Genomic DNA, 16,487 nt, shown 5'->3' on the forward strand with positions numbered 1-16,487 from the left:
GCAGGTTGGTCTGATGAACAGGCCACTTTCTAACTTTGGGGAATTGGGGCTTATGGCTAGAAACTTTCTTGTGGATATTCTACACCGTGGCATGGGTCTGGCCAACCATGGTCCTCCATTCTCGTGGCCATGGCCATGTAGTCAGAGAGCCATGCAACTAGTCTAGACCAGTCACTGTGGTTAGCGGAATGGAGTTCTGTTATTGGTAGCTCCAATCAAGAATGCATGAGTCGCATGAGAGAGAAACATTAACAAGGAAAATGGTGGTGCTAGACAGATGCAAATGGCCGGTACCTCCTATAGGGAGAAGTGCGATAACAAAGTGTGAGCCAGAACAGGGGAGGAGAAACAAGATTTCTGTTAGAGCAAGACATAGAAGGGGGCCAGTGTGTGAATTATGAATTGATTCACCTACCTGTTAATAGTGCTTATCATGTGGCGGTGAGGGGTAATTTTGAGGAACCTATCACTTTTTAAGCCATATAATTCTGTAGAATTTACGTTCCCAATGATATTTAGATATTTTTTGCAATCAGAAAAACAGACTCACTTAAGAAATATTTATTTAGTGCCTGCCTATGTATCTAACCGTGGGGATACAATGGCGAACAAGACAGGCATACCCCCAGGGAACCGACTGCAGAAGACTTAAAGGGAATTTCTATTGTGGGCCGCCGGAGGGCTGCATGCTCGTCTGTGGAACAGCTCAGGTGCACGCGGTTTGGACTTAGGGGTTAAATTGTATAACATAAGTAGTGCAGTGTGCGTGTGTCCAAAAGCAGTGACATAGTCAATGCTGGCTTCCTTTCCTGTTTCTGGTATTTTCTAAAGTCTTTGGACATTAGTCATTCCTGAATTAAGCAAGTACTGAATTACCAGGAAAATTATCTTTTGGAGGATAATGACATTGCCCCTGTCCCTTAAGACCTAATCGAATTCATTAAATACACTTAAGTAATTGATGTGGAAGTGGAAAGTGTTTTCTTCCTCAGAGGCTCAAGGACTCAGAGGACGACAAAGGTAGAACGGAGGCTGAGGTTGCCCTAGGTCCGGGCAAGGGAAAGTGCCTGAGCTGAACGGGGGATTTTGTTCATTATTGACTGGGTAGCTTCTCTAAAGGTCATAGCAGATTTCTCCACTAATAGTGGCTTTTGTACCAAAAATCATATTGAAGGCAATGTCCTAAAAGTTCATGCCTGAACAAAATCATAGGCAAATTCTGCAGGATAGTGTCTCTCTTGCACTTCAGGGTGAGCTGCATGGCAGGTTAGGGCCACTAGCCATGTGGCAGCTCTAGGACTAAACTAAACCAGGAGGGGATGTTAACCAACATGAGGCAGGTGCAGAGCTGTGGTGGAAAAACAAAAGGCATGAGGCAAATCCAAGCTTAAAGAGAGGATGGAGATGAGAGTTGGGAGCATCCCGAGGTCAGTCCAGTAAAATGGCCACAGCAGCTAATTAAGTTCTCAGGGGCTGTGTGGGCATCAGAGAATGCCTGGGGGTGGGAGGGCTGCTTTGGGAAGAGCATTCGCTGGTGGTTCAAAGCCGTTCTGTCCAATTCAATGCCTGGCAGTGAAGAAGGCATTGGGGGCTGGCAGAGAGAATTTTATTTTTGTAGAGAAATTTAGCAAGATAATTTAAAAGGAATTATAAAAATGCCCTGGCTGCAGTGTAGAAACTAGACCAGACCAGAGCAAGACCAGAGGTATCTAAAGAAGAGGGCCTGCCTCCTACATACTCTTTCTAGGGAAGAAAATGCAACCACTTTTTCTCTGTCTTCCAGACTTGAGGACCGCAACAACTTCCCTTAAGGAAATTCCTAGTTATTTCATCATGAAGTTTCTATCAGCTAGCAGATTTTAGGATTCTTGTTTGGAGAATACTGGAAGCTATGTGTTTGCCTTGTGAACCATGTATTCCTAAGCTCAGTTCAGGGATGTTCCTAAACATCCCCATATTTTACTTCTAAAATGATGATTCTGTAATATAAACATGCTTTGGCACCCAATTTATCACGCCACTATGACAAACGGACTGGAAAGAAAACATGACTTTTCATAACCTCTTTCTCTCCCAGACATTCTCTTGATATCCCCGACTCTGGCCCTGTGACAACTATATGTGCTTATGAAGATTTAATCATATTACACATAGATAAAGTATTTCATCTAGATCTTGGCACTTAGTAGATCAACAAATGGTAGCTATTATTGCCTATCATCATAAGCATCAGCATCATCATTATCATCACCATTTTGGATGCAAGTCTAGCATGCAAACATCGTGTCAGTGAGAGGAATATTTCTCGAACCTCTCCTCTCGACGTGGTAGGAAGTATATGGAAGAGGGGGTGCTCCCAACCTGTGGGACTGCTCCGCGAAGGTACCCCTTGGCGTGTCGAGCTGGAGAATCCTGACAGCACTGCCTTTGACTACAGTCTTGGGACTGTTCTGCAAGGAGGTTATCTTCCACTCCGGGGGCTAAACCAGAGTGGTGCCTGCACTTTGGATAGGGGTTGGGTTGTGGTTAGTACTTCCGCAGCTTCATCTCAGACCGCATTTTCACCTCTTTCAGCCACACTGGCCTCCTTTGAGCTCCTTTAGTCCACAAGTCATTTCCTCTCCAGGGACCTCCCCTGTGCTAGGCCCTCAGTCTGGACTGTCCTGCCCCTGGCTCTTCACAGGACAGGCTGGCCCTCTTCATCTATCAGGTGTCAGTTTATCTTTCCCTCCTCAGCCAGGCCTTCCCTGAAAGTCTCACCCAAGTGGTCTCCCCCTTTATGCTCTATCACAGGAGTCTCTCTACCACTTGCATAACACTTTTCTCAATTTGCAGTTAAATTCTTGTATTGCTTAATAAAAATCTGTATGGCATATTGAATATTTTAAGCTGAAGGAGTTTGAGAAAACGGCAGAAGCAGCAAGGTCACTCCAACCTTCTCCCCCGCGCCCACACCCTTACTCTTCTTCTCTGAAGTAGGTCATAAAACCCTTATGTGAGAATTGCCTTGCCTATACCCAGAGGAAGGGCGCACCCTCGTCTCCAGAGACAAAGGGGCGTTGAGAGGAATCCTAACAAGCAGGCCTCGCTCAGTCTCCCCGAGTTGACCACGCTCACCTCATACTCTCTGACATATTTCTCTGCTACTGTCCACTCTTCACCAAACTTGGCATACAAATACCCAGTTTAACCATTTCTTCAGATCTTCACTCCCTGAGGAAGGCTCCTTTTCAGAAAACTTACTCTAAATAAATTTCTATGGTCTTCTCCTGTTAATCTGTCTTCATCAGTTTAGGTCTCAGACCCAGCCAGGGACCCTAAAAGGGTTGAGGAAAACTCTTTTCTCTCCTACAATACCCTAGACTGAGTGGCTTATAAACAACAAATTTATTTCTCACAGTTCTGGAGACTAGACTCTGAGATCAGGAGGCCAACATAGTGGCGTTCTGATGAGAGCCCTCTTCGGGTTGCAGACTGCTGACTGCTCCTTGTGTCCTCACAAGATGGAGGGCAGACAGAGGAATCAAGCTCTCTCAGGACTCTTATAAGGGCACTGATCCCATTCCCGAGGGCTCCACCCCCATGACCTCATCTAATCCTAATTACATTCCAAAGGCCCCCCCACCTAATACCATCACATTGGGTGTTGCCTGGGAAAACCAAGTGACCAGTTCCTGCGGACCTTGAGACCCATGGGAGGTTACAGATCCTCTGCTGGAGAAGGAAGCCCCCGGCTCCCTAAGGAGCTAAATTCAGTTGCAACTCCTTCTGCTGGGAAAGCAAAGTCCCTTGTCTCAGTTGGCTCACTGTCCAGACAACCTAGAGCGAGTGCCCAGGTCACTTTGGGATAAATCTGCTCATTGCATCAATGTAGCATGTTATAGTGACTGGGATATATTAGATACTCAAATGTTTTTCCAATGCATGAAACAAGTAATGAAGGAGCCCAGAAATTCTCAGAAATTAGAACTTTGGGTTACTTAGATCCCAACAGCATATTCTTCTAGGCTATCCACTAAAAAGTAAAGGTCCTACTTTATATCCGTATGGGAGGATTTGCTTATGACATATAGCCTGAACATCCCTGAAATTTCACAGAGTGTCCTGGGAATTCACAGTGACCATCACTTTTCCTTGGAGAACTAGAAGCATCCTGGAAGCCATATCATGATACAGAGGACTCCCAGATAGGTAGGGCCTTGGAATATTTGACCAGAAACATCTACACTTCCCAGAACTCATACAATGTATGGAAGGCATCATTTAGTATGTGAATGTTGCCTGTTTTCACTTTACGATCCACATAGCTTCCTGATCCTCTCAGGGCTAGCAGGTGTTGATGAAAATAATCCATAACCAATCTATAAATGAAAATTTGGGAGAGTTTATTCTGAGCTAAAATGTGAGGACCATGGCCCGGGGCCTTTTTTCCCAAAGGAAGAAAGGGCACCAAAGAAGTGGGGTGTACAGCCTGGTTATACACTCCCAAAGAGGTGGTTTCACATATGATTGAAATGTCCCTTTTACAATAGCTGAAAGACTGTTCTGTCGGCACAGCGATTGATGGACACAGCAGGTAGGTCTGCTGTCTAGGTGAACACAGCAGGGTGGCAGGTCTGCTGTCTGGAGCTGGGTGGTCACAGGTGAGCTGGGCGGTCAAAGGTGAGCGCAGCAATCACTTCCTAGCCTAAGGAAAGATGTTTATCCTTAAGGAAACGCCAATGTGCGGTGAAGTTGCACCTTTATCTTAAGGGCATTTGTTCTTGCCATAGTAAATGTTTAAAGCAGATACACAATGCATGCTCGATGGCCATGTCATGGAAAAACAAAGTCAGGTCGAATTAGGCTTATGCCAAATGGCTTCCTCATGTATTCCAATATATCCTATTGCTTGCCATTTCTATTTGTCACAAATTGGTGAAAAAGAAGTGCTTGGCCTAAGGGAACCTCAAAAATTGTTCTTATACTACGGCTCGTCTCACCAATAACTAAGGTACCTCAGGGCTCACTGAAAACTTGGAGATGAATAGATTTCTTCCACCCTCGGCTCAGCCTCTTAATGACGATAACACACAGAGCTTTCCAGAGCAAATGATAAGATACTGCCAAGTTAGCACTTTGGGGGAATAGGAGATGGGGAACCAGGGTACTAGAAAGACAAGGGAGAGAAAAGGCTCCATTGTGAGGGAAGGGAGTAGAGAGGAGGGAAAAGGGGGGTGCATTTAGTTGAGGGGAGTGATTTACAAGTAGAGGACAATTGTAGCCAATGGGAGCAAAAGGGAGACTTAGAAAGAGATAGGGGTGTTTCATGGACGGCAATGCACTGAAAATTGAAATTAGTAATCAAATCAGGACTCTCTCCAGTTCTTTCTTTGTATATCCTTTCTTCATTCTCTCTCTCTGTTCTTCAGTCTTCTCTACTTCCTAGTCTACCTGGAGGAGCAGGACTGTCCCGTGGTAGCTTAGGTTTGACTTAACACTTCAAGTCACAGCAGGGCTTTGGCTTGAGCTTCCAAATTCCTTCGGTAGGATATATGGCTGGTCCAGCTTGGGTCAGGGATGCAACTCCAGTCCTACCACAGAGAGCTGGAGAGCTGGCTCCTATAGCAAACATTTCCTGGAAGTCCATCCCTATTGGCAGGTGGTTAGGGGGCGAGGGGATTTGGTCTCATCCAGGCCTGAGCATCTGCCTGCAGAGGAGTCATTTCAGGCAGTGGATAGCAAGCCTTCTGCAGGGGAGGAAGCAGGACGAGAGGGAACTTGATAGATGAGCCATGTGCTCCCCCTACTCTAGCTGCCTTCCTTTATCACCTGTTTTTATAAGAGTTAGCCTTTGAGCAAGACTTTCCCAAGACTTACAGGATGAAGCAACTGCGAATGACTGGCTAGGGCAAAAAATTTAGGGTAGAGACCAAGCAGCTGTGTCTTTTCTTTTAAAAACAAAGCAAAACAAAAACTTCATTGAGGTATGGTTGACATACAAAAAGCAGTACATATGTAATGAAGACAATTTGATTTGTTTAGAGAGAAGTAAACACTCATGAAACCATCACCACAATCTATTCCATTTACTTATCCATCACCTCTAAAAGTTTCCTTCCACCCTCTTATTCATTATTATTTTATGATAAGAACACCTAACATAAGATCTACCCTCACAGCAAATTTTTTGGAATGTAATACAGTATTGTTAACCATCTGACAGCAGTTTCTGACATGGATTCATTTGCTGGTTTAGGCAAGGACATAGTTTCAGACTGCCCGGTGTACCCTCATTCATCCTTTCCTATCCTCTATGACCAAAGGAACACATTTGAAGTTGGTTTCCGTAGGATTAGAGGTGTCTTCCCAGAGACAGTAATTGTTCCTTAAAGGACTTGAATGTGCTCTTTCTCTGGCCTCATTAACAATAGGCTCAGGCAAACGTTTTAGGCCAATCCTGGAGTTACCTGGGAAGTTCTTTAATCTGCTGGCCCTAGAACTTTTCTACATAAAACTTCATTTTATCCTTTATTCTGTGACATCTGCTTTGGCTATTATCTCCAGAAGTTAAGCTATGTCAAAGGTTTTTTGAAAAATAAGTGTATTGCCCTCACTGACTCATTGTCATGCGAATAAAGCGATCACTTCAAAGGCTGCAGCAGGTATTAAGAATAGCTTTTTTTGGTTGAATCCAGGCTAGTGAATCTTAATCAAAATGTTCTTCTTTCTCATGACCTCCACCCATGTTTCTGAAGTGCCTTTCAAACAATTTATTTTAGAATCTTTGTGTTTCATTTAGGTCTCTATGGACATCCCACATTCAATTCAGAGAGGCGTTGTTCGTGCCTTCCTGAGGGCAGCCACAATTCCTCTTCTCATACCCAAATTTCCCCAATGCAGTTTTCTCCATTCTTTTGTTTAGTGTTGGTTTCCACTGGGGTTTTTCCCTAGGACCTAAGGAAAGTGAGGAAGGTGTGCATGTTCCGGTTTGTTGGCTGTTTAAGGGGGTGGTGGGTTCCCTGGTAGGTTTCTTCTCTAGGAATAAAGATCCAAATGTGAGGTCCATTTAATTTCTTCCTCTTAAACAGTCTGGACTAGGCTTCCCTACTTCCTTTTATGAATGAAAAGGGGATTTATTATTAGGACTGGAAAAGATATAATAAAAAAGAAATAGGATGTATGTTAACTCTAATCAAGGTGATATTTTCACTCATCTGGTGCTCATCTTGGCCTTCCTTGGAGGCTCTTTCCTGTCTTTGTGGTTTGGTACCTATCCTTGGGTTGTAGTCACTTGTGGTCTAGCACCTGTCCTTGGATACAGTCAAAAGTAGAATCAGAAGTTGAGGGCTTCCTGGGCAAAGTGAATGTATCCATTCCCCAACCATGGAGCTTGCCTGAGGCCTTTGTAGGCACTGTTTTATAGTTTCTCCGAGATGTGAAGATTTTTAGGCCCATCACTGGCTAGAAAACTTAGACCATGTTTGTCATAAAAGGAAAATAAATTTAGTTGCAACATATTTTGGTATGCAAGCAGGGAAGATGTAACAGAGGCATGTGGGTGTCAAAAGCAAACATCTCCAGTTGGCCAAGACATTTTGCAAGAGAGGAAGACATATGGGAGGGGACCAGGAGGCAAGATTACAGATCAGGTAGGCAGGCCTAAGGAAGGGTCTCAAGAATCACGGAGTATCCCTCTTCTCAGATTCCTGATTACTTTCTATCATTGATGTTGAGCTGGTTTTCCTGGTTTGATCTGAGACAAAGTGATGAGGATCAAGGCTGCGTCTGCCCTACATACTAATCTATATCAACCTCCGGGAAGCATAGGACGTCCTGACCTGATCCAACCTGATTCCTAACAAAGTTATAGGACCACCCAATAACCAGACCCCACCTGCACTGATACCATTTTAATTACTTTTTTTTTTTTACATAATCTTTTCTTTTTCTTGTAAAGAAATAACTCATATACCTATGCCTTATAAGTTTAGCCCTAACCCTCAACCCATTGCAGCTCTTTACTGCCCATGGGTCCTGTCCCCATGCCTGCAGCTCTTCACTGCCCATGGGTCCTGTCCCCATGCTATTCTCTGAATAAAGGAGCACTACTACCAGACCTTGAGAGTCCAAGAAATCTTTCTTTCGACTCCTTGGCTCGCTGAGCCTGCATCAAAAGGAAGCTGCAATATGATCATGCTAAGGTGAACATACAAAATACAAAAGCTCTCCTTCTAAAAACATTACTTCATGTTTCCTCAGACACTTTCCACATCCCTCCCCTCCTGCACCTCCTTCCTCAAGTTCGTGGAGGTCTGTGATTTCACCCATCCCTAGCAAATTCTATTCCCAAGAAAGGAAATTATAAACTTGATTATATTGAAGCCAAAAGTCTTACTCCCCTCTGCCCTCAACCCCAGGGCATTTGCCATTTGATAGACAGAAAAAATTTAAGTCAAGGAACCATAGAACATCAGAGTCTCCATAGTTCAAGTTTTCTTTGGCTACCTGCCTTTTTCTGTTTTCCACGTGCCAATAACATCTGCTCTCTAGAGTTTTAGTTTCTTTTTTCCCCAGCAATTAACTTACTTCTTTGGTTTACCTTTTTTATCTCATTAGATTGCAACCAAACAGTTTAATTAAAACAGACTGTATGAAGTTAGAGTTTTATAAGTCACAAAGAGGCCTACTTTTACACAGAAGCACTTCCTCTACACAGCTGTCACCCTAAAGGTAATGAGCTCCCCTTTACATGCCTAAACCCCTCTCGGTGCCACCATACCTACCTGCTCAGCCTTGAGCAGACTCAGAGCCTCCCAGGGTTGTGAGGTCAACGCCATCTCTCAACTCCTACCCTATCTCCCAGTGGCCTAGAGCACTCTGTGTTTCTAAGTAGGGGAATGTCAACAAGGCAGTGCTGATTATATCAAATATTGGATGGTTCTCTCTTCTAGGAGCAATGAGATGGTTTTACGTTGTGAAGGCACTGATACCAAAGAGAAGACAGGCACCCAAGATGGGAGGACTGACTGATTGCTAGGGAGAGAGAAGGTGGGTAGCTAGATATTAATGAAATTTTAAAGGACTGATAGAATTCTCTGGAAGCCTAGTAAGTAAAATAGAAACCAGTGATTCTCAGCTCTGGGTGCATTAAGGAATCACCTGGTACTTCTTGAAATACTGACATCTGGGCCCTGTGCTCGTGGGGTCTGATTTAATTAGTCCGAGTAGAGGCCTGAGGCTCAGTGTTGTGAAGTGTGCAGCTGAAGTTGAGAAACACTGACCTAGGACCAAAAGAATCTTCAGATTTTTCAGGACACAGGCAGAAACGGCTCTTCAAACTGAGGGAAATAATAAGATTCTATCTTGCACTTTACAAATCTGGACTCTATCTCAATGGCAGCGGCAGGGGGTAGGGGGGCGGTCCTAGAATCTGATTCTATATAAGTATCTCAGTTGATGCTAATTCAGATGGTTCATGAACTTTAAGAGAGCATCTCCTTTCTATGCGTCCATTGTTTATGATGAACATATTTTGTTTCAGCTCCATAACGATCCTATGAGGAAAGCAATATTATCCCATTTTACAGTTATGGCAAGTCCAGTAAAGGAGATTAAATCACTTGTCCTAGAACACAGAGCTAGTAAATAGTAAAACAAGACATCACACATGAGTGTTTAGTTGAAGTGCTAAAGACAAGGACAACTTTAACCACGAATTCCTTTGCCTAAGCTTTTCCATGCTTCCTGTTGGCACACTAACCAATCCCCAAGGGTCATTAGCTCTTGGCTCAAAGAGAGTAGAAGAGAGGACCTAGCTGAGAAGCAGAGAGAAACGCAGCTGTTGACATAGCCTGGCCTAGGCAGGGAGAGGTTCTGGGAAATGCTGTGGCCAGAAGTCTCTCCTAGTGCTGCAGATTCGGAGGAATTGTGACGTTAGCCAACCTGGCTGGTAAGAAAAAGTCAACAGTTTTAGAGCAAATTTGAAAGCCTCACTGCTTTAATTCTTGTATTTCCTGCTGTCTGTCAAATGTCAATCCTTGTCCCAGTAAGGAAATATGCTCTCTACTGGTAAAGAGGATCTGAAAGCTCTATAAAGACCCATTTGTGACTATAAATGCACCCGGGGAGGCAGGGCGGCATTGTCAGAGCAGTGAGGGTTCGTGAATGCAGCAGGAGAGTGAATTAATGGTAATGATCTTGTTGGCTGTGTGTCTGACTTCTGAGCAAGAGAAGCACATTTCCTGTTAGTCATTTCTTCTCCCTCCCTCATCAGAAGGGAACATTTTCCCTGAGTTCTACACATTTTAGCCTAAAACAAAACTAGCTCAGATGTGGTTCCAGGTTCTCTGTATTCTGAACTCTGTATTCTACTGCTTGCTTGATACTTCCCAGTGAATGCCTCAGAGGCAACTAAACTTGATCATCTTCTAGCACATTCTCAATGTCAGAGAACACCATTGTCTCCCTAGTTGCTCCTAGCAGGAGAAACAGAGAAGCCCACCTTAGCATCATGCTCTCTCAACCCACAGCTAACCTAGCTCCAAGTTCTCAGGCTGTGTCCCCATAAGTACTTCCTGGATCTGCCTACTTCTCTCTATCCTTGCTGTCCGTGCTCATTCAAACTGCCATCATGATGTGCCTGGATCAGACAGTAGTCTTCCCTCACTGCTTTTCCTGCAGCCACGCATGGCCCTTCCATCCATTCTTCCCATTTTGTCAGATGAGGGAGCTTTTCAAAATGTTGACATTTATTTTAAACCTGTGGATGTTTTTTATTGTTTTTAGAATGTAGGTCAAAGCCTCCGACTCAGCCTGTGAGGGCTGGCCCCTGCCCACTTCTCCTGGCTTATCTCCCAGCTCTCTTCCCCTGGCTTGCTCAACCCCATTCACACTAATCTCCTTTGTTCTCTTGGAAGTTTCGCACCCGTTCCTCCTTTGGGGCATTTTCTCCAGTCTTCCCGCTGCTGGGAATCCCTCCCCTTTGCCTCATTAATGCTTCCTCATCCTTCGGATCTCCACTCAAATATCATTTCCGTGAGCGTCCTTCCTGCCACTCCTAAATGAGCTGGGATGCACCCTGGCTCCCCACAGCCACCTTCCAACTGCTTATAGAAGCGTGAACTGCCAGGGCAGGGTCTCCACCCACTTTGTTCAGGCTCTATCCCCATGATAACTCACGTGATTAGCACACTCCAGGTACTCAATTAGTATTTGTAAATGAAAAAATAAAAGAATCATAAATGATGGACATTACAACACCCACCTGCCATTCTTACATAACCACATGAATGCATTTCATCCAGCTGAGCTAAAGATGACTCCAGCATTTCACTCCTTGAAATCTTAGTGGCTCAACTCATATTTTAATATGATACCTGGCTGGAATATGAAAAGACTCTCATCAAAGACTGTTTACAAAATGCTCTCTACTATTTTATCCCATTTGATCCTCTTGAGGACTTTATGAAGCGAGTCAGACTGCTATTATTGTCTACAGAAGAGGAACCTGGAACTCAGTGAAGTTGACTGATTTGTACAAGTTCAGACAGAGAGATGAGGCATGAAAGGGAAAAGAGTCCTTGTTATATGATTTCTATCTAGCACAAATGATAATATTCATAGCAATCATAGCCTACTTACTGAGTGTTTGAAATATTTTAGCTGCTGCGCTCAGGGCTTCTTATAGAATGTCTTACATGTGCTGTAAAACTCTCTGAGGTAGAGTGATTACTATCTTTTCTTTCCGGATGAGGAAGCTGAGCCCTCGAGAGGGTAAGGAGCCTGCTGTAAGTGATAAAGACAGGGTAAGAACCCAGGCTCTCTGGCTCCAGCTCTCTGCTCCTGACCACTGGCTATTTTGCCTCATCTATGTTTGTACAGGAGCTCCCGGCTTCCTGGTCACCATTTCCATCATATGAAAAAAACATGCCTTTGATAAAAAAAGGAAAGTACATCTTTCTTTTTAGTTCTTCATTCACCTTCCTTTGTGGTTCCCTTTTTCCTTTGAGCACGCCCCTTCCTGTTTTTGCTGAGACTCCATTCTTCCTGGAATGCAGTAAATTTCGTTGCTGTAGCTGCAGCAGCAACAACAAAAAACAAACAAGAAAACTCAAACTTTGCAGAAGAACACCTCTGAAATCTATGTCCACAGATTTTTCTTGTTGAGAATATGATGGTCTTTTGCAAAAAATTGCTCAGTTTGTCTCTATTCCAAACTTTAGTGAGCAACTGCCAAAGATGATATTACTTGTTCTGGACTGAAGCCATCTTAGCTGTTCAGGTAAGCTCATTGGTGGAGTAAAAGATGCTCTGAATTGAAATTCAGAAGACTTGGCTTTTAGGCCTCACTTTGTCATTTAGCTGTGTGACATACAGCAAGTCATTTAACCTCTCTGAACCCAAGTCTCTTCATCTATGAAATGAGATAATAGCTTTCCCTTGTGAACAGTCATCTTGAATTGTAAAACATCTTCCTATCATAAAGGAATTACTGTGTCATACTTCTTTTAGGAAAAGGAAAGAACATGAAATAGAACATTTCCGTTAATACTTTCAAGGAGAATGCTAGAGAAACACTCCTCTATCTAATTAGCTGGCCAGTGCATTGAATACATTGAGTAAATTTCCAAATGGCCGATGTGTGATGGAGCTCAGGGAAGGTGGGGGTGGGGGGAAGAAGAAGGAAAAAAGTGAATAATTTCTCTTCTTTAGTCTTTGGATTGAATATGCTGGCATAGCAAGAGTGAGGGGCTTATGTGAAGCTTGCTATTCTCCCTTCTCAGCAATCCTTAGGGATAGGAAATTGATTTTTTTCTTATGTTTCAATTCAAATTTACTGACAGTGCCTGCCAGGAACACCTTATTGAGGCCGTGCCAGGCTCCCTGGGAAACAGGCCGGGATGAATCTGAAAGGTTGGGAGGGTAAGGCGGCCTTACTTGACACGCATTTGCCCTCCTTTCCCTAGACCTGAATTCTGATGATGGGAAAGATATCCAGAGTAAGGGAATTTAGAAATCTCGGCTTGGGGACTCTTGCTGTTTTCCTATGTTTTCACATTACAAAGCATGGGGGTTGAAAGCTGACTTTCTCATGATGAGAGGCAAAAGCTATAAGAGTTAATTCACAGAGTTCACCCACCAGCTCATGTTAGGTGTAGCAATTTGTAAAACAGGCCCTGTTCTTCACCATCCTTTCTACACGCGCCTTTCAGGTCTCTGTGACTTTGGAAGTGCCAAGGATCTTTGAAGATACCTTTTGAACTGTCAGAAGATGTTGAACAACCTTAGCGACACTCTTGCCTGGGAACAGGCTGGGCCCTAGAGAAGGTCTTTAGGACAGAGAAGTACCTGTTAGTAAATTCTCCAGTGTGTTAGCACAGATTTATTTTCAATTTACACCAGTCCATGGGTCATATTTCATATTTGTTCCTCCTTCGGGGCATTTTTGCCAGCTTTCCTGCTTTGCTAGTCACTGACATTTTTCTGGATACTTCTGTTTGTAATATAGTCCTGTGATTGTCTCTGTCACTCTCAGTCTAAGACGAAGGCTTGGTGGTTTGGACTTTGCTGCCTCAGAGGCCAGATTCATGTGAATCTAGCACTTGCTCAGCCTTTACGAATGTTCTGGGCACTTTCATGCACATAGCTCCTTAAAATTGTTTCATGTAGTTTTGCAAGGTACCTCTTACCGTTTTCCACTTTTTCCTGAGAAACTGAGTCTTAGAAGGGTTAGCTAGCTTGCCTAAGTCACATGACTAATGCCTGGCTGACCAAGGCTTATGCCCAAGCGTTCTCAGTTTAATCCCTGTGCTTTTTCCTTAAGCCACGTTGCCCAGCAGGTGACTATGATGAGCTTGTTGTCAGGATGTCCTGTGCAATCTAACTTTGTGGAGCAGAAGGTGAGGGACTCTCAGGCTTTCACGTGAGTTTCTTTCTCAGAGCTCGTTCACTCACGTTTTGACTACAAGGTGCCCTTGAGGTTGTCAGCTCCTGGAGCCTGCAAACTCCTGGCCCATTTAACACGCTGTTCTTGTGACAAATTACTTAACGGCAATCTATTGTATTTCCCTTCAAGCATTGTACTGAGCGCTGAGGATTGAGCAGTGAAGAAAAGACAAAGTCCACGCTCTCAGGAAGCTTTTTCAAGTATAGGAGACAGGAAATAAATAACATCATGTCAGATAGTGATAATCCCTCTAGGATAAACAAAGCAGTATATGAGGATTCCCAATGATGAGGATACTCTGTTAGATGGAGAAAAGAGGGAAAACCTCTCAGAACAGGTGGCATTTGAGGCTAAACTTGAATAATGTGAGCAGCGGGTCTCATGAATATCTAGATGGAAAGTGTTAGAGGAAACATGCAGTGCAAGGGCCCTGAGGGAGAAACATATTTGATGTGCTCAAGGAATGGCCAGAAGGCTGACTGGCTGGGGTGGGCGAGGGAAGGGTAGAAGGAAACAAAATAGGAGTGGTATCTGGGGGAAGTGGGCATAACCATATAAGACATTTTAGACAATGGTGGGGGCTTAAGATTTTAAGTGTGATGGCAATCCATTGGAGGGTTTGAGCTGAGATGTGATGTACTGTTTTTATTTTATTTTTTATAAGATTTTATTTTTCCTTTTTCTCCCAAAGCCCCCAGTACATAGTTGTGCGTTTTTAGTTGTGGGTCCTTCCAGTTGTGGCATGTGGGATGCCGTCTCAGCATGGCTTGATGAGTGGTGCCATGTCTGTGCCCAGGATTTGAACCGGTGAAACCCCAGGCCACTGAAACAGAGCGCGCAAACTTAACCACTCAGCCACGGGGCTGGCCCCTGATGTCCTGTTTTTAAAAGGCTCTGTCAGCTGTACTGATAACAGACTGTGGGGTGGTGGGCTGTGAAGGAAGACAGGCCAATCAGGAGGCTGCCACAGAAGACCAAGTGGACACGTTGGTGGACTTGGGTGATAAGAAGAGCCAGAATTAAAAATGTATTTTGAAGGTAGGCTACATAAGATTTGCACATGAATTAGATCTTGGGGGTTTGCAAGGGTTAGTTCACCCGCTCTGGCTCAAGGCCAACACTCTCATCTGTGTCCTTGCAATTGGTGGCTAAGGCCCCTTGGCTATGACCTGGTGAACTGTCAGGAGGTAAACATCGTGGTGTGTACTCATTCTCAGACCCACAACTTCTTGATCTGGGACTATTAGATCCTCTCCTTGTTGAGGGTGTCCTCTCCAGGCAGGTGTAACTTTGCTGCATCTTCTGTTAGGCATTGCTGTCTGCTATATGTGGGAAGCTGAGATTACTAAGATACACATCACCTGCTTTCTGCCCTTATGCGCTCTTAATCCAACAAGAGAGGCTATGTTACAAGATGGAGTGAACGAAATGCTATAGTCGAGGTGAAGAGTGCTCTGAGGAAACAGAGATGTGAGTGAGTGATTTTAACTTTGCTCAGAAGACTAAACATCAGGCTTTGATAGGGGAAGTGGTAAGGGATCTGAGCTTCAAAAGAGACTCTCCGCTTTCACATCCATGGCTGCTCATGGCCAGTTTCCTAATTCCTTGCCCTGGCCCTGTCTCACTCTGTGGCTATTGGCTTCCTTTATTTATTGTTCCATAAATGAGTAATTCCTCTTCAGTCTAGAGGCGGGGGTGGAAGAAGCGTGCGTTTGTCTCAGTGACTAAGACTGCGTGCCAAATTAGAATGGAGGCCCGAGGCTATTCTCTTGCCCAGTGACTGTAATCATCGAGTGAGCCTTCACTGCCTAGTGACTCATCAAAGCCACGACAGTGAGGGAGCCTGTTAGGACTTTATACAGTAACATGAAACTTGTGAAATCCCTAACCCAGGAAGCTTGGGCCTTGGGGCCTCCAGAAGACCCTATTAACCTTGCTCTGGGGGCTGCCTTATAGATTTCTGACCTGCCAGGGAAGAGCACTTCCCGTCATTGCTCATCTCAGACTGAGGCAAGTTCTGTGTTTGCTTATTTCCTGCAGGGCTCTCTCCCCCTGGTTCACTGTTTTCTCAGGCTTGACCAAGCATTCCTTTGTCATAGAGAGACAAACATTGTCAAGACAAAAGGCCTAAGTTTCCAGATGCTGTCAAGGCCCAGATAGATTCTCATGCAGAATTGTAGATCTGTTTACAGTGTCCATGCTTCATGCAGAGTATGAATTTGTTGTTATATTATTATCAAGGGTCATTAGCTGATGCTGATGTTGATATGAGAGACTCGTATTTTTGGGAAAAAGCAGTTTGCATGGACTTTTCGGGAGTACTTGCCAGCTAATTTTGTTGTGAGTTGTATGTATGTGTCTCTCCCCTATTGGACTCTAAGATCCTAGAGGACAGAGAGTGTGTCTCACTCATTTTTTTCTTCCGGTCTTAGAATAATTGTGAACACATCATGCTTCAAATTGAATCTTGGTTATTTTGTTAAACTCCTCTTTGCCTTAGTCCTTTAGATATGAAATAGAAAACATACATAGGTTACAAAGTTGTTGGAAATCTTAAACA

This window comes from Equus caballus, chromosome 1 (genome assembly GCF_041296265.1).
Source record: "Equus caballus isolate H_3958 breed thoroughbred chromosome 1, TB-T2T, whole genome shotgun sequence".
In the NCBI taxonomy this organism is placed as follows: Eukaryota; Metazoa; Chordata; class Mammalia; order Perissodactyla; family Equidae; genus Equus; species Equus caballus.